The following is a 19,048-nucleotide window of genomic DNA, read 5'->3' as shown; positions in this document are numbered from 1 at the left end:
CATTTGGTCAAAGTTGCTCACTTATTGGGCTTTAGATCAGGAATTCACAGCAGGATAACTTCAAAATTAGCACTTTTCTAAAGCTATACTGTCACTGCACAATGGGAAACTTATTACCCAGGGTTTTTAATTCATTTTGCCTTAAGTTTATGATCAAATTTCTCAAATTTTAATGTGCTCATAAATTCGTATGTATAAAAGTACAGATACGCACCTTTCATTTTACTGTTAATATAAGGGATTTCAAGGACGATTTTTACTTTACTGACTTTAGAACATAACCCTAGTAAGAAGCAATCACACTGTAATTTGCAAAATCCCATTCAGGTTGTAAAGCAAGTGTAATATAAGTAGAAGCCAGTTTTCCTTAGCAGGGTGCTTAGGCATGCTAATTATAGATAACTTATCAATTCATTAGGGCTCAGACATTTTGGATAAAATTAGTTTGCCAAAGGTATTTCTGTTACTGTGAAATTACTGTGCTGTTTTAATCACTATCTCTTTCCTGTTTCTTTTCTTTCTTTCCATCTATTCATTATCCTTTCAACACTGTTTTAGCTTTTCAACAAAACAAAACAAAACAAATCCTAAACATCCATGAACAGCTTATCCTTTCAGTGAGCAAGGAGCGCCCACATCATTCAGTGTTGACTTAACTTAGAAACATGCAGAATGTTAATCAATAGAGTTAACTCTTTTCCTTAACCCTATAAATTGAAGGTGCATAAAATTGTCTTGATATTTAGAGTTTAGAACTTGAATGGGTAATTTGAGTATAAAATGGGACTCTAGTTTGAATTTGTCATTGTGATGTTTATCATTTATGACAACATAATAGAAATCAGTATTTAGCTCTAAAATTCTCCATCTGTCATCAACCCAGGCTATTAACTGTGGTTATCTCTACTCAATTTTTATATTTTCACATTTATATCTTTTGAATAAGGAAAATATGAATTTCTTAGACTTTAACTTTCCATTGTTCCAATGTTACAAAAAGGATTAGACAGTGTCTTGGTGTTCAATTGCTACAGTATCCATATGAAAACCTTAAAAGTCACAAGCAATGCCAGGGTATTATTAAGTAATTTCTGAGGAAGTAGGAGTTTCATGCCAAGAAGACAAGGGTGTCATCAACCTAGAAGACACTCTTTGGAAAACACAAATATATTCTTTCATTGCAATAGTCAGCAAAGATTTCACCTCATGTCAGTAAGAATATGGTAAAATTTCAGAAAGATGTATTAACATATAATAATTTGCTTAAAATTTAAAGTTAAATAATTTTGTGCATCTAGAAAAATCATTAAACTATCATGGTTTCCATAATGATAAACAAAGTTTTAATAATCACCCATAAGACTATGAGCAAATATAATTCAACCAAGTCCCCAGGCTGGACAAAAATTAAATAAATAAATAAAGCAATGACAATTTAAATTATTTTTTAATCAAAATAGATCTTTTGTTTAAAACAATTGAGAACTGAGGAACTGACAATTTTGAGTACATGTGATATGAGAAATGTATAAATTTATAGGTTTATTGAGTCTTATTTCAATGAAGTAACCAATAATATTTTATATTTGTTGAAAGTTGTTTTCCAAAATACTCTTTGAAAAGTTGAGGGCCAAAGAAATAGAAAATGTGTTTGAGATTATAGAAAAGCTAAATAGCTCGATTTGATCATTAACCAATGCATATATACTTTTACTGGGACATTATAGTCTAACCCATAAAAATGTACAATTACGTTAATTAATTTTTTTTCAAAAGGGAATAAGTGTTTATTCTTGCCTCAGTATGAGTAAACATGACTTAGTAACACAGATTCAGGATGCCCAAATATCATGTTCCAAAGTGTCAGCAATTTCATGAAGGCTTATAGTTATAGAATAAAACAAGGTTATAAATCAAGACACATTTCAAATACTGTCACAGTCAGCTTCAGGTTGCTGGGATGAACTTCCACACCAGGCACAGTTATGGAGGAATAGACTTATTAAATGAATTTATTGAAGCTTACAGATAGAAGGGAAGTTCCAGAATGGCAGAAGAAGCTAGCCACCTTTTCCAAATCCATGGAGAGAGAAATTCACCACCAGCATCACAAGCAAGCACACTCCAGGAACTACAGTAAGAACTCCAAGGTTCTATGTGCCTCTTGTCTGGAAACAGATCTGTTCCCAAACACACCCTGGGGCTGGACCTTAGGATCCATCCAACAGTGCACCACCTCCAGCCAGATTGCTGGAGATCTAAATTAAATCGGTTCTATTTTACAGATGAAGGAGAATTTAATATTAAGATTAAATATAAGATTAAAAAAAGGATTTTTTAAAATAAAAGGTTCTACTGTTATAGCCTCTCACCCATGCGGAGTTTCTGCTGAGGGTCTTCAGTGGGGACCAAGAGGCCTTAGTTTATTTTGGGGGGGGGGGTTGATACAGTGCTTTAAGCTATTCCCACCCAACCTGAGGCTTTTACAACCTTTCCATCACCTCTTCTTCAGTGTTCCCTTAGCTTTGGCAGGCATGATAGGGATCTAATTTAGCCTTGAGTTCTCTATAGCCTGTGGATCTCTGTTTTGATGAGGTTTGAGGGACCACAGTATCTACTGTCATTTGCCTGGAACTGGTTGTCAGGCCAGCTGTGAGAGCAGTATTTGTGTCACCACTTCCTCTGTAATGACTTCTGAGCCTGGGCAAATGGAGTGGAGGTAACTCATCTCATGGTAGACCGTTGGTTCTCTATTCTTTTTTCTTTTAAAAGTTTTTAACATTTTATTTTATATATTTACTTAGGAGACAGAGAACAAGAGAAATCATGGGCATGCCAGGGCTTCTATCCATTGCAAATACATTTCAGATGCATGGGCCATCATGTGTAGCTGGTTTACGTTGGTACTGGGGATTCATACTTGGGTCCTTAGGGTTTAAAGTCAAGAGTCTTAATCACTAATCCATCCCCATAGCAGAATCTTTCTTCTTCTTCTTCTTTTTTTTTTTTTTTTGTTTTTTTGAGGTAGGGTCTCATTCTAGTCCCGGCTGACCTGGAACTCACTATGTAGTCTCAGGATGGCCTCGAACTCATGGTGATCCTCCCACCTCTGCCTCCCAAGTGCTGGGATTAAAGGTATGTGCCACCACGCCTGGCATTAGGATCTTTATTCTCAATTTATTAGTCAGAGTATTGAGATTTTTTTTTCAGAACCTTTTGGTTTCCTGTCTTAAGGAGTCTAGCTTGTTTCCCAGAGTGAGATATGGGTTCACCCCCACTGAGCAGATCTCATGTCCAATCCATGAGCAATTGGTTACTCACATTGGCTGTATGCCACTATTGTACGACTGTGCACTTCTTGCTCAGCTGGCTGATTTTGTAACTAGCAATATCTACTGCTTAATCAAGTAGTTGACAGCCACTATTCTCCAGCAGCTCTCATGGACATTCCAGCACTATCCTGGAGGGTGCTGGATTTACTCTATTTTCAACATGTTTGTTCACTTGATGTCCCGTGGCTGCAGTCTGTGAAATCTTCAGCAATAGGGACTTATCTTTTAGCTCGTGAAGGTAACTACTTGTTTTGGCAATGGCCTGTATTATTTTGGGGAACATCATGTGTCTCCCTTACTAAAAGCTCACTATAAAGGGGAACCCATTCTGGCCTTGGAGATAGCCAGACAGAGCCCAGGGTTATGCTACACTTTTTTTATCTTTTATGGGGAATGTCTGTTCAGGTCTCTCCTCCCCATTACTGAGGGTAATGACATGTAAAATGGTATCCAGGAGGAAGGTTTCTATGGAACTGATTCATGTTGCCATTAGCTTTGTATATACCCCCTTCTCCCCTTTCTCTACCCCAGGTCCTTTCCATCTCTTTATTCTTTCTCTCTCTTTCTTTCTTTCTTTCTTTCTTTCTTTCTTTCTTTCTTTCTTTCTTTCTTTCTTTCTTTCTCTCTCTCTCTCTCTCTCTCTCTCTCCTTCCTCTCTCCTTCCTCTCTCTCTCTCTTCCTTCCTTCCTTCCTTCCTTCCTTCCTTCCTTCCTTCCTTCCTTCCTTCCTTCTTTCTTTCTTTCTTGTGTTGGGAATTAAACTTGGTCCCCCAGCTTACCATGATTATGCCCAAAAGTAGTATTTTGCTTTGATTGAGTTTGACCATTTGCAGCTCACAAATATTCTTTATACTGTTTTTTTTTTTTTTTGTGTGTGTGTGTGTGTGTTTTTGCTTAACTGAATTTCTAGATTTTGGTGTAAGTTCCAAATACAAAAAAAAAAAAAAAAAGTTGAATTAGCTTTCTACTGCTGTGGCAAAATATCTGAGAAAAGCAACTTGAAAGAGGAAAGATATATTTTGGCTGAATTTCAGCCACTCCATGGTTGGCTGTTGCATTACTTTAATGCAAGGCAGAAACAATATACTGGAATGGAATGGTAAGGAAAGCACCTCTTATCAGTCAGGAAGAGAAAAAGTGTGGCAGGAACAACATATACCCTTCAGAGCCATGCCTTCCTTGACCTAATCTCTCCAGATAAGTCTTAATTCCCAATTACCACCACTGAATAAACCATAATGCTATTAATTCATTAATATTGAGTCCATCCATGGGATAATCCACTGGTGATGTTATAATGCTCAGGACCCAATCAAATCCCTAAGCTAGCAACTAAACTATTTCTTTTTTAAAAAATAATTTTTATTTAGAACTTTAATATATGAACATCCTACAAATTGCTTATATACCATCAGGTTATGCTCTTATGTCCCCTCTCCTCCATCCCCATTCCACTGATGGCACTCCTCATTGTGGGTAACTGTAATCACTTGGAGGGGAGGTAATAAAAGCACCAGTAGGTTCTAGATGGGAAGACAGTGCCTCCCACTATACCTTCTCATTCCTTGGCTCTTCCATTTGTTCCACCTGTCTTCCACAATGTCCCCTAAATCTTGGAAAGTATGTTAGAAGTGTCCTTCAGTGCTGGGCTATCAGTAACCTATTTCTGCTTTGATGAGTTTTGAGTTTCCCAAGGGTCTACTGCTATCTCCAGATGGAATTGGTTCTCAGGGGAGCAGTGAAAGCAGAACTCATTTTAATCAGCCACTTTCTCTTCTATATTTCCTGGGACCTGGTGGGTGTGACAGGGATGAGTGGTGTAGTGTTAGCCACACAGCTTTCTCTTGTCATTTTGATGTGATTCAGGTTTCCTAGTATTCCTCACCACCTGAAAAATAAAGGTTCTCTACCCATGAGTGAGAGCAGTATTGATCAAAGATATCCACATTTAGAAGACTTTTTAATGGACATAGTCTCTCCAGGTAGCCAAAAATTGTAGGAGCATGCATCCCCCTGGGTTCTGTGACCTTCTAAACCATAGGATGTTGACCTGATTCTCAATACCAGCCATGAAATTCCTCCCACCACATAGGCCTCTTCTCAAATCGCATCCTGGTTGATTACTCCCATAATTTGTCCTACATTGTGCACCAGTAGGCACATCTTGCCTGACTGGCAACAAAGCTTTTAACCCATGAACTTTGAGAGGATTTCAATAAAATTTGGAGGTAAATATTAATATTGATTGCAATAATACAAATTAAAGCAAACATGGATGTGACAAATTGGGAGCAAGAAGAAAAGAATACACAGAAAATAGGAAGTAAATTTCAAAATATTATAAACTACATAACTGAATTTTATCAATTAATAAATGAGTTAATTTTTTAACAATAATCTGAAGCCTCAAACTTCAGGAGGGTTTCTGGTTCCAGAGTGCTAACCATTATATCATAGAACTAGCACATTCAGAATTTCAACATATAGTTGATGACTTGTTAGGTCATAGTATCTCATACACATGATTATACTACAATTTATTCTTAGATCAAGTTGTAAATATGGTAGATTCCTAAAGAATATGAAAACCAAATTCTTGCAACTGCACATTTGAAGTCAAAAATTCTTCATTACATGTAAGAAACATCTATAGTCATTGAAAGGAGTGGATCCCAAAGGGCTAGAAAACTACTAAGAAAGAAAAATGACCTGTCACATGATAATTAAAATTGCCCGCAGGCTTTGCATTGTTGGTGTACTACAATCCCTGGCAGGCCACAGAGATATCTAGTAATATACTCTTTTCCTCAAAAAAATCTATTTTTCAATTTGATTACCAGATAATATTTTCCATGGAACTATATTTCCAACTCCATATGGAAAATGAATAGATAGATGACATTTTATATCTTCTTAAGTTGCCTTGAAAGTATTTTTAAGATATAAATCACTGCAAAAACTCAAGGAGATAGGTGAGGGAAAAATCGAATGTGGGATACAAATAATAATGAGGAAAGAAAATAAAGGAAGTATTAAAATGAAGAAAATAAAAAGGCAGAAATACAAGTGTAGCAATTTTACTTCCATTTTTTTCCCTTTTGGATGATGTTGAATACAACAATTAACCTGGCACTACCCCCCACCCACACTTCCTATTGACTCAGTGGGAGCTCTTCACAGAGGTACACTATGAGCTGCACATAACACAGAAGTGTTAACTTGCTCATTTATCATCTCTTCTATTCCCTAAACTTTTCATCTCAACCACATTGTGAAAGTTCTGGCATCAAATACAGATATCCTGTCTCAGGAGCACTAACATTTAGATACATTGCTCACAAAATTCAAAGCAAAATCCCATGAATAAACTTAAAATATGTCCTACACACACCAATCTTTGACTTACACATCCGCTTGTCTGAGTAAAAATGCTCGTCATGATATATCAAAACATTCCTAAAGTGGATATCAATGGAGGATAAAGGTAAAAGCTTAAGGAAAAAAAAAATAAAATGATTCTCACTTGATAATACCATTTTGTACAGGTTTAATGATATTTTCACTTTCTCTAGGCTGTCCCTGTAATTGTAAAATTTGTGTTAATGGTAATTGTAACAGAACTGATGTAAATGAGTCAGCAAACATCCACCACTTAAATTCCTGTGGTTTCTCTGTCATCATCTAGTTCATTTTCTTGAATACATTTAGCCTGAATGAGTATATCATTATTATCCTAAAACTCATCTTCATTTTGCAATGAAAAAGAACCATCTTTATTTATTTGGAATGAAGAGGTCTACTCAATGTTTCCCCAAAGCTTTCCCTAATGAACATTTTATCCCTAATGTAATATCAGCTTTTAACTTCTATCCTATCTATATCAGAAACCTCTCATTTTAGCTGGGGTGTGGCCCAATGATAGATTATTTGCATATTAATGTCAGACCCAGGGTTCAATCCTTAGCACCACATAGACAGTTACTTTTTGTTTCATTATTGTGTTTTTATTTCCAAGTCTGTGATACTTAAGACATCATGAGGCTTAATTGTGACCATGTAGTCTGGGCAACAGTGAGACCTACCTCCTAAAACAATAACAACAAAAATAGGAAGAAAGAGCAACTGAGAAAGACACCCAGTGTTAATCTGTGGTTTTCCTACACACACACACACACACACACACACACACACACACACGTACTGATGTGTGCCTACATACATATGAACATGCACAAACACCAAACACACATACATATGTAAAAATGCTGCTCAATTTATAATAGCTGGGAAATGGAACCAGCCTAGATGTCCCTCAACTGATGAGTGGATAATGAAGATGTGGCACATTTATACAATGGAGTTCTACTCAGCGGTAAAAAAAAAAATGAAGTTATGAAATTTGCAGAAAAATGGATGGACCTGGAAAGGATTATACTAAGTGAGGTAACCCAGGCCCAGAAAGCCAATCACCACATGTTCTCTCTCATATGTGGATCCTAGCTACAGATGACTGGGCTTCTGTGTGAGAAGGAGAATACTTGGTAGCAGAGGCCAGTAAGTTAAAAAGGAGACATAAAGGGAAGATAAAGGAGGGGAGGAGGGTATTTAATAGGTTGATATTATATATATGTAAGTACAATGATTGAGATGGGGAGGTAATATGATGGAGAATGGAATTTCAAAGGGGAAAGTGTCAGGGGGGAGGGAGGGAATTACCATGGGATATTTTTTTATAATCATGGAAAATGTTAATAAAAATTTAAAAATTAAAAAAAAATGGAATGAAGTTAAAATGAAGAAAAAAAAAAAAGATTTAAGAAAGGGTTGAAGAGATGGTTTAGCAGTTAAAGTGCTTACCTGAGAAATGAAAGGACCCAGGATTGATTATCCAGTACCCATGTACACCAGATGCCACAAGATGGTGCATGTATCTGGAGTTTGTTTGCAGTGGCTAGAGGACCTGACATGCCCATTATCTCTCTCTCTTTCTCCCTCCTTCTCTGTCTCAAATTTAAAAAAAAAAAAAAAAAAAAAACTTTAAAAAAATATAATGGAATTGTCTTCTCATATTGATGGACTCCACATCAATAAATTTAACTAGCATCAGATAAAAAAAAGTTCTTTAAAAATTATAACTGTATTGTACTGAAAATGTTATTCACTAAATAATATATTAGCTGTTTACGTTTTATTAGGTATTAATCTGGAGATGATTTGAAGTTCATAGTAAGGTATTTGTAGACCATATGCAAACTGTATGTAATTTTATAGGATAGACTGTAGTCTCTGAGGATTTTGGTATCATTGAGGTACCTGGAACCAGTCCTCTAGGGATAAGGATAGAAGAGATGTTTATGTACATGTATGTACATATATGTATGCATGTTGTGTGTGAACATGGATGTTGTGATGAACACTGAAGAATAAGTTCTTTTCAGCTAAAACCTCTGTAGTCTGGTGCAAAGTTTGCTTCTATGGCCTGAGAATGGATCTGTTTTCTCCCCATATGACTAGAATATCATTAGCAGCTCAAATGAATACTTGTGAATTTCTGTTATTATAGCTATTTAGAACTTGTAATTGTACCTTCATAAGAAAAATTTCCACAAAGACCTAGACAGATTGCTTAGTGGTTAAGGCGCTTGCCTATAAAGCTTAAGGATGCAGATTTGATTCCTCAGTACCCATGTACACCAGATGCACAAGGTGGCACATGCATATGGAGTTAGTTTGCAGTGGCTAGAGGCCCTGGTGCACCCATTCTCCCTCTGTCTTTCTCTCTCTCTCTCACACACACACACACGCAAATAAATAAAAATAAAATTTAAAGCAGTAAAAAAATTTCATATACTATGTCAAGAACTTCATGTCACCTCCCTGCTCCCAAGCTTTGATGACTTTCTAAATTAATTCTTGACTCCTTCAAGTGACTCGTGGAAGCCCCTCTGTACTTGCCATTTCCCTTCCTCACCAGGCTTCCTTTTAATATTATGTTAGTTCCTTTCATATTCTGTTCCTGTCTAGTGGACCAATTCAATGAAGAACATGCCATTATTTCCTGACTACATTTCTCCATTATTATTTTAAAGATATTTTAGATGTCAACATTTACACAAAGCCTGCCACGTTCCATGCAACTTTTTTCATCTGCATTGTATGCTTAGTACATACTATGCCAAGCTTGTTTTGCAGATAACTGTGATAAGTCTTAGTTTCTACATGCCTGGAAAGGGCCACAATTTATTAATCCTTTTTTTTTTGTAAATATTCACACAACCTAGTAGAGCAAACATCTTATACAAAGTAAGCAATCAAGAGATTTATCACTCATTTCCCCTTGTAAAATTGTATTTAAAATGCAGACAGTATGCTAGATAATGGTTTACCTTATTACTTTATACAAAATATTTACTAAATGTCAGTTATATGCCATGCAATGAGTATGTAGTTGAAAAACAAGCACTGTCCTTCTAGTCACAGAATTTTCAATCCAGTGTAATAGCAATATAAAAGGAATCACACTTGATTGAGTATGACATTTTTGTCTTTTTAGTCCTATATTGCACTAGCTAGGAAAATTTAGGCAGTTGATGTAATTTCTCTGGGTCTCATTTTCCACTCTTGACCAAATTTGATGTTCTTTGTTGTATTTTATGGCATCAAATGGTATATGTTATCTTCAATTTGGAACAACATATGCAGGTAGGTGATACTTTTTCAATCTACATGTCAGCATTGCTGCTGACATGTTTAAAGAGTTAAATTGCTATTTCTCTGTGTGTAGCAAAGAAAGAGTACACATTGATGTTCAGTAATATCAAGTTGTCCTAAAGAAAGGAAAACTGTTTCAAACAAACATTTTATCAGAATTAGTATAAGTTCACTACTATATAATAAATGTAGAATTCATAGTGTGTTTCTTTTTTTTTTTTTTTAAATTTTTATTTATTTGAGAGAGACAGACACAGAGAGAAAGACAGATAGAGGGAGGGAGAGAGAGAGAATGGGTGCGCCAGGGCTTCCAGCCTCTGCAAACGAACTCCAGACGCGTGCGCCCCCTTGTGCATCTGGCTAACGTGGGACCTGGGGAACCGAGCCTCGAACCGGGGTCCTTAGGCTTCACAGGCAAGCGCTTAACCGCTACTCCATCTCTCCAGCCCCATAGTGTGTTTCTTTTAGACAAATACTGGCCATTTTGGAAGTTCCTGGCCAGAAAGTTTCCTGCTAGTAAGCATTCCCTATGTCCACTTCTTCTTCTTCTTTTTTTTTTTTTTTCCTTAGGCAATCAAAATGGAAAAAGATGACTTGCCCTAAAACAATAAAATGCTCTAGGGATAAACTGAAGGCATGAAGCAATGGCCAAATTACAGCAGGTTCAAATTTACTGAGACTATTCAGCATGGTCATTCAAAAATCCTTTTATATTTTGGCATTCAAGACATCTGCAAATGAACTGACATGACCAAGACATTGTCTTAAGCAAGTGAAGAAACTTCTTCAAAGATTCACTAACCCTGGACCTCTGTCTATGTTGTCAAGTCAATATAGCATCTGCCTCAACATTGTTTACTCACGTCGACTTTGGTCTCAGCCCAGGGCCTTAGCTCCTACTGTCATGGTAAGTTTGTAACAGAAGCACGATCCTTCTTTTCACAAGTTGATAAATCTATCTTCAATAGTTTCTCTCTTTTAAATTATCTTTTTAATTTTTTTTTTGAGGCAAGCCCAATGGACTTCCTTTTTATGCAAAAGAGAGAGAGAGAGAAAGGGAAAGAGAGAGAATTGGTATGCTGGGGTCTCCAGCCATTGCAATCAAGCTCAATATGCCTGTGCTTCCTTGTGCACATGTACGACCTTTCATGCTTGTGTCTCTGTGCATCTGGCTTATGTGGGACCTGGAGAACATGAGTCTTTAGGTTTCACAAGTAAGTGCCTTAACCACTAAGCAATCTTTACAGCCCTTTTTTAAATTTTTGATTTTTTCATTATTTATTTTTATATAAAAACAGTTTGTACTCTCCCCAATTCTGTTGAGGGTATTGTTTGGTGGGGTTATTGGTATTTATCATGGGGACCAAGAGATCTCATTTAGTTTATGTAGAACAAGGTACCTCAGACTATTTCCACCATCCTGATGCTCTTACAATCTTTCTACCTCCACTTTTGCTGTTTCCTGAGCCTGGTGCATGAAGTGGTGATCTGAGTTAGTTTTAAGTACCTTATAGCCTTTGGATTTCTGCCTTGTGAAGTTTGAGTGACCACAGTGTCTATCAGCATCTTACTGGAACTGGTTTTCAGGCTAACAATGATAGCAGTATTCTTGTCACCATTTCTTTGACTTCTGGGCCTGGGGAAGATGAGGTGGAGGGGATCATGGTAGACACTTGGCTCTCTAGTCTTGATGTATTGATATATCCTGGTTCTCCCCTGTATTTTCCTCCATCTGTAAGATAGAACAGATTCTCCAGTGAAAAGTCAGAACAGTTTGAATTAAAGGGGATATCCTAGTTATTAGAGAGACTTATTGCTGTGTACCTCCACTCTTGTCACTTAAAGAGCAGTGGAGTTTCTCTCTGGAACCTATTGGTTTCCTGTTCTAGGAAATCTGGCTTAGTTTCCAGGGCCAGGTATGAGTTCATCCCCACTGAACAGGTCTCGTGTCTAATTTGTTTTGTTAGCAGTTGGTTACCTACATCAGCTGTGTGCCATTATTGTACAAATGTGTACTTCGTACTCAGTTGGTTGACTTTTTAACTGGCAGGATCTCCTGCTTATTCAACCAGTTGGCAACCATAATTCTCCAGCAGCTATCATAGCATTTTCTAGCACTGTGAGGTCTAGCCGGGAGGAAACTGGATTCCTTCTCAGTATCAGCATGCTCACTTGATGTTCTGTGGTAGCACGCTGTGGTGTCTTCAGCAGTTGGAACTTATCTTTTAGCTCTTGCAGGTAATCATATGTTTTGGTAATGACCTATATTATTTTGGGGACCCCATGGGTCTCCTTGACTAATTGCTAACTGTAGGGGGGCACCCATTCTGACCCTAGGACTTACCAGCCAGAGTCTATCATTTTGTGATTATGCTTTTTCCACCTTCTATGGAGTTCTTCGGTTCAGATCTTTCCTCCATCTTATTAAGAGTAATGATGTATAGAATGGTATCCAGGAGGAAGGTTTCTATGGAATTGATTCATGTTATCAATAGTTTTGTATATTCCTCCTATTGCCCCTTCCTGTATCCCCTGAGTCCTTTTCATCTATCTGACCTTTCCATCATCCTGACCATGAACTTGTTGTAGGATAGCCCTTCTTCTCCTCCTTCCCTGTTTCCCCCTTTCGTCAGCATCTTTCTAGTACCATATTCATATTGTTGATACTTCTTGTGGCTTATAATTAACTGAAGCTGATCCAGGTAGGAACTACATATGAGAGAAAAACAAATCTCATTTCTTATCTTTTGGTTTCAAGCAAGATTTCATGAAGACTTACTTTGCAAGACTTGCTCTAGGTCCATCTTATTCCCTCCTGCTTTCTTCTTACTCAGATGTGATTTTTCATTACTACTCTTGTTTCTTCAACCATCCATCTTTGATAGTTGCTTCTCCCTAGTATTTTATCATATTTAGGTTTATCAACACACACACACATACACACACACACACACAGAGAAAGAGAAGGAGAGACACAAACAGAGAGACAGAGAGAAAAGTGGGGAAGCATATATGTATACAACAAACAAACATATATGCACATGCACACCTTTTTCTTTTTCTTGTACAATCTTCACTGCCTCACAAATAAGCAAACACAAATCATTCCAAACTGACTTACCCCTTTCCTTTTTTATGTTTATTTTTTGTTTATTTTTATTTATTTATTTGAGAGTGACAGACAGAAGGATGGAGGGAGGAAGAGAGAGAGAGGGAGAGAGAATGTGCGATACTTTCACTGAGATGTGCAAGGTCCTTCCCCAGTTTTAAAGCCATTGGCATATTTTCAAGTCTTTTCTGATCCTCTCTATAGTACTTGTGATACATTCATTTATTTGGTGTATCTTTGATGTTAACCCATAAGTCTACTTTTCCTTCCATCTTTTTTTTTCCTATTTCCTATACCACCTTGCTTTATATGAAATTGAAATGTAAGTTTTCTTGGAATCTAACCTAAAACATTCCTACTTTCATTTAGCAGCCTTTCTGTGGTTCTCACCATTCCTTTGATTCCAAATATACAACAAGCTTGTACCTGTAGTTCAGAGCTTTCTACTTAACTAAGATGTATATATCACTGCAATGGCACAGCCACTTACAGACCTCAAAGCCACATCAAACTTACTATGGTAAAAACTGAAAGCATATTTTTTTCTCTCTGAACTACTGCTTCTTCAGTGTTCTTCAGCACTGATTACCCATTCCATCCATATGTGTCAGAAACCCAGGGACACCTTTTTGTATCTCAACTACTTTACTGATTGCAACCAAGTGCAGCCAGTGAGAACCCCCAAATATTTCTGCGATGCACCCACATCACAGAATTTTGATTTTGTTTCCTAGTTTAAGTCACCATAACTCTATCACCAGGATTGAGGAATGAGTTCTTACATGGGTCTTCTCAATCTATTCTTTCTTTCTGTGGCCTAATCACTCAAAGCATCACATGCATATTGTGTTCAAAGAATTTGTAAAACCTGAAAATACATTCATTTTACCAATTCTTCTATTGTCCAATCTCTTAAACTGTCCCCCATTCCTCATGGGATGAAATCCAGGATCCTTAATGTAGCTTTGGCATTGTGTAATTTTCCACTTAGAATCCATAGTCTCCACTTTTATCTACCTTGACAGCTGCTCTTTACTCCCTCACAGGTACTGGATTTTGAAATGCTCTGTGTAGCTTTCAGTTGTGCTCAATTAGTAGCTAATACTCAATCTTTCATCACATCATGACTATTATTTCTGGAAAATTCCACTTTGAACCCTCAGGTTGACTACATACCAGTTGTAGTTTCTCATTATACCACATACTTTTCTTTCTTTTATAGCATGTGCAACTGCTTTGAACACTAATTCCACAAATGTCAATAATTCCAACGGATTGCTCACAACTTGGAATACCATTTTATCTTCCGTGGTTGGAATTATAAAGTAAATGAAAAAATACCTTTTCTCTTTTTCTCTTTTTTTCCCTCTTTCTTTCCCTCCCTCCCCTTCTTTCTCTCTTGACCCCTAAAACAAATGGCTTCCAAAACCAGTAGTAATAAAATGGTTTCCTATGTGTTCAAAGAGCACCAATGAATTTTCTTTTGGGGAGAGGGAAAGAATAGAAAATGAAAGGAAGAGCCTGCTTCCTCCTGTGAAGTGAATATATATGGCCAAACAGTTCTGTTCCATAGTGACCTGAACTTGTCTTCCCTTAGCCATTGCCATAGTTTATTGGTGGAACTGAAACACATTATATTTTATATTCATATTCCATACCATACTCATCATTTTTTATTTTTACTTTTTTAGTTAATTAGTTGTGTTTACCTATTACACACTTACAAAATTATTATTGGACTTTAGTATAAAAATGTAAGAATGATTTTATATGCATGCACAACATAACCTCAGTCATATGGTACAAACTCAATAGGAATTAAAATTCTGAGTCTTTTGAAATGTGTAATATTAATAAAACTATATGACTAAAATTTGACAGTGGTTACAGTTGCAATAAAGATAAGGCCAGTAGAGAGCACTATCTGCACCAGCTTTTTTGCATATTCTTTGGATTACTATTACAAAATCATGATGTTTCTCTAAATTTTAGATTTTTATCCAACTAATGAAAAGATTTCAATATATTGAAAATTAAGATACATAAGTAGCTCACTTTATTTTTCTGTATCTTTTGAGTTTGTCTGTGTTACTTCAATTAACAGAAATAAAATATTACTAAAACAAACAGCTATGAATCTATTCCACAGTGGTGATTATAGTTGATAATATATTGTATATTAGTCAAAATTGCTAAGACAGTGGGTATAATACCTTCATATCACAACTATACTCTATGAAACAATGTACATGTTGATTTCTTGATTATGTATACATCTCAAAATGTATAGACACTGCAAAACATCATATGTGTAAGATAAACATAAGGATTTTTTAAAATATTTTTATTTTTAATATTTTAGAAAAAATATGGAACACTCCATGACTTTGCATGTCATCTTCATGCAAGGGCCAAGCTATTCTTCTCTGTATTATTCCAGTTTTAGGATATGAGCTGCTGAAGTGAGCACAAGCATATGGATTTTTATCATCAGCTTAAAAAATTAAGTAAATTTGGAAGATTTTATTTACTTTAAACATATATACTATTAGCTTTTTATAAAATTATAGTAGTCCTCTTGATTTTCTATCTTGCTGGCAAGCACATGATGTAACACCTACTTAAAAATGGGAAAATCATCATCATTCTATGGTAACTAATGCTTGTTTAACTGCTTTAGATTTTAGGAAATGAATTTTATCTGAATTTTCTATAGATAAGAGTAATCATGACATATGATATGATAAAGTGAATGGACTAAGTCATGAGCAAAGTTGTCATAGTTATTTTAATCTGGAAATATATCACCGAAAATAGTCACATACATACTGAATATATATATATATATATATATATACACACACATACAGTGATAACTGAGTGAAATTCATACCTATAAAGATAAGGTAAACAAGAAAGATTTTAATTTACAGCACTATTTGAAAGCGAAAACCTAATAACAATTTGAAAATGCACTTACAACACACTATTTTGATAGAGTTTTGAAGTAAATAGAAGTGATACTAGGGCTGGAGAGATTGCTTAGCATTTAAGGCACTTGCCTGCAAAGCCAAAAGACTTCAGTTTGATTCCCCAGGACCCACATAAACCAGATGCACAAGGTGGCACCTGCATTTGGAGTTTGTTTGCAGTGGCTGGAGGCCGTGGTGCACCCATTCTCTCTCCTCTCTCTGATAAATATATAAAAGCAAACAATTGTTAAAAGTTTTAAAAAGTGAATATATAGTCATATATGCACTGTTGTAAAAGTATTAATGAACACAAGAAAATATGATATATAATGTAGTCTTTTTGATTGTGAGGTTTTATTGAAGTAGTTTTCACTCTAACTCAGTCTGACCTGGAACTCTGTAGCCCAGGATGGCCTCAAATTCATGGTGATCCTCCTACCTCAGCCTTGGTGCTAGTATTAAAGTTCTGTGCCACCAGGCCTGGCTAGGTATAGTATAATCTTACTTTAGTTTTTAAATATTTTAAACATCTATATGTCCATGTAGATGTATATATGAGCAGATACATAAAGACACCAAAAATCCTCATTATTGATTATCCCTGATGTGTGGGCTTCTGTAATTAATCCTTGGATTATTTGCCATGTGCATTATCTTATGCTTAAATTTCCAAAAAATGCTTATCAAAAAGAGAATTCATAAAATGTACAAAACATTTAGTAGAATATTTTATTTGTTTATCCTATCTAGCTAGGTGAAGATGCCACAAAATTGCATAATCTCTCCACGTTCAAAGAAACTGCCTAGTCTCTGCACATTGCTTTGGGGGTATAGATGAAAATATTCTGCTTGATTTGTGACAGTTGATCTAAGTCACAGTCCAGGAGTTACGCACCTTGGCTAGATGTTCATCCAGGGCTCAGATCTTCATTTATACTAGTTTCCCTTCAAGTCAAATCCTAGAGAGGTCATGCTAGTCCCAACTGGATCAGTCACATAAGTAGCAAATAAGACCCAGAGGTAACATAAAGAATCCCTTGAAAGAGGCAACTTCTCAGAGACCCTGCTTTCAACAATCAGATCTGTTGTGCACATATGAACAGGCACAAGAAATCAGGAGGTCCAGAAAGATCTGTCTATATGACAGGAGTTCAACTAGGACCAGAAAAGCAAGAAAGGCACTTAGGCTGAAAGAGGACCATTATTTGAGAGAACTGTTTACCCTCACTAGTAGATTTTGAAAAATTCTTTTTACTTTTGGTTTAGGACCAGAAAGATCATATTTGAATGTAAACTAATTAAATTTGTAGATTTTTTGTTCTATATTAAACATTAAAAGATCAAAATGAATAAGAGGGAGTGTGGAACTATCTTCTGAATGTGCCATCCATGTTAATACTGCATTTAGCTTTCAAATTTGCTACTTACTGACATGTATGTTCTGAGCACACTTGCAGTCAATTCCACTACTAGTCTCAATTACTGTACTATGTAGGAATTTAGAAAGAATTCACAGATATCCTTTTTGTCTATTTCCCTATAATATCCAAAATTAATTCCTTAACACCAAAGAATGAAAAACTATACTTCTACATGGAATAAGGTAAGCTGGATTTAAAGAAACTGAAGACACAAGTTGAGGTGATTTTTCAAGAAAAAGCTCTTCAAATCCTATTTGGAATGAAGCTAAAATCCCATTTCAGCCGAACCTTCTTCATTGTCTCTAATGAGCCCGGTGACGTTTCTCCTTCACTGTGGACGTTCCCAGGCAACACAGAAACTTAGCTGTAGTGATGTGCTTCCATTACAAGATCCTGGCCCACTTGGTTCTGGCACAAACTTGCAAAATTGGCTCTTATTGTACAAAGGCAAAAATCATCATATTATCTACATCCAAGAAAGAAAATAGCCTTACTTTCTTCTGCAAGAACACAAACTACCTCCTGGGACACTTCATATTACAGAATTTCCTTTTGTTGTTTCTTGTAGTTCTTTAACAAACACTTTTTGTTGATTTTCTCCTGTATAGCTCATCCACATGTTCTTTGAGATGGAAGTTTCCTGTGAACCTGAGCTGTTTTTTGATTGATTTGTTGTCAGCCAGATGGACAGCAAACCCCAGCAATTCTCCTGTCTCTGTTCCCCTCAGGACTGGGGTTACAGGTATTTTGCGACCATGCCCAGCAGTTTATGTGAGTGCTAGGGAATCAAACTCAGGGTGAGTCAGGCCCTCTCAGACCCTCATGCCTACATGGCAAGTATTCTTATTACTGAGCCATCTCCATAACCTAAGTAGTCACAAATAAACAGGATTGTTTCTGCTTGGTGGTACACCATTTGACAATTCATTCTATGATTCTATTCCCTTTCCAAGTACTTCATGAATTCTAAAATAACGTCAAGGACTTCTATTTCCATCCCAGGCTCAATGTCCTGTCTAGTAAGGCACATATCAAGTACTGTGCAGATGTGTTGTTTAGAAATGAGTTCTATCAAGTACACTGTGACTTTCACAATGTGCTGAAGCGGCCCCGATCCCCTCTTGCACATTCCAAGACAGATTCTTATTTCATTTTCACTGTGAACTTTGGGATGTGCTGTAAACACATGTTCATTGTCCTTATAAGTTGAAAAACTGAACTTTCATGTATAGTGTTTACTAATCCCCCATGATAAAGATGCACTCTGATGCCACCGAGGATGCTGTTACAAAATGACACAACAGCCAGGTCTCACAACATAGTGCAAAGAGGTCTTGCACACCAATGCTACCAATGCTGGTGTTCATTCCTATTTAAAATTGCCTGATTTCTTGGACACTTATATTTTTCCATCTTCCTTTCACACAATTAAGCTTCATGCATAAGAACTTTGTTGCACACAGTACATACTTGATAGGCATATGTTGGTTACAAGTATAGTCTT

The 19,048-nt window shown here is 36.4% G+C and overlaps 1 non-coding gene across 1 annotated transcript; it reads right to left on the bottom strand.

Annotated features, from left to right (window-relative positions):
• Positions 1-15,514: 15,514 nt before the first annotated feature.
• Positions 15,515-15,621, bottom strand: LOC123461860. The gene has a single exon (XR_006637924.1). It is a non-coding gene; the product is annotated as a U6 spliceosomal RNA (small nuclear RNA).
• Positions 15,622-19,048: the final 3,427 nt, after the last annotated feature.

This window comes from Jaculus jaculus, chromosome 6 (assembly GCF_020740685.1).
Source record: "Jaculus jaculus isolate mJacJac1 chromosome 6, mJacJac1.mat.Y.cur, whole genome shotgun sequence".
Lineage (NCBI taxonomy): Eukaryota > Metazoa > Chordata > Mammalia > Rodentia > Dipodidae > Jaculus > Jaculus jaculus.
This window is presented reverse-complemented; position numbering and strand designations above follow the sequence as displayed.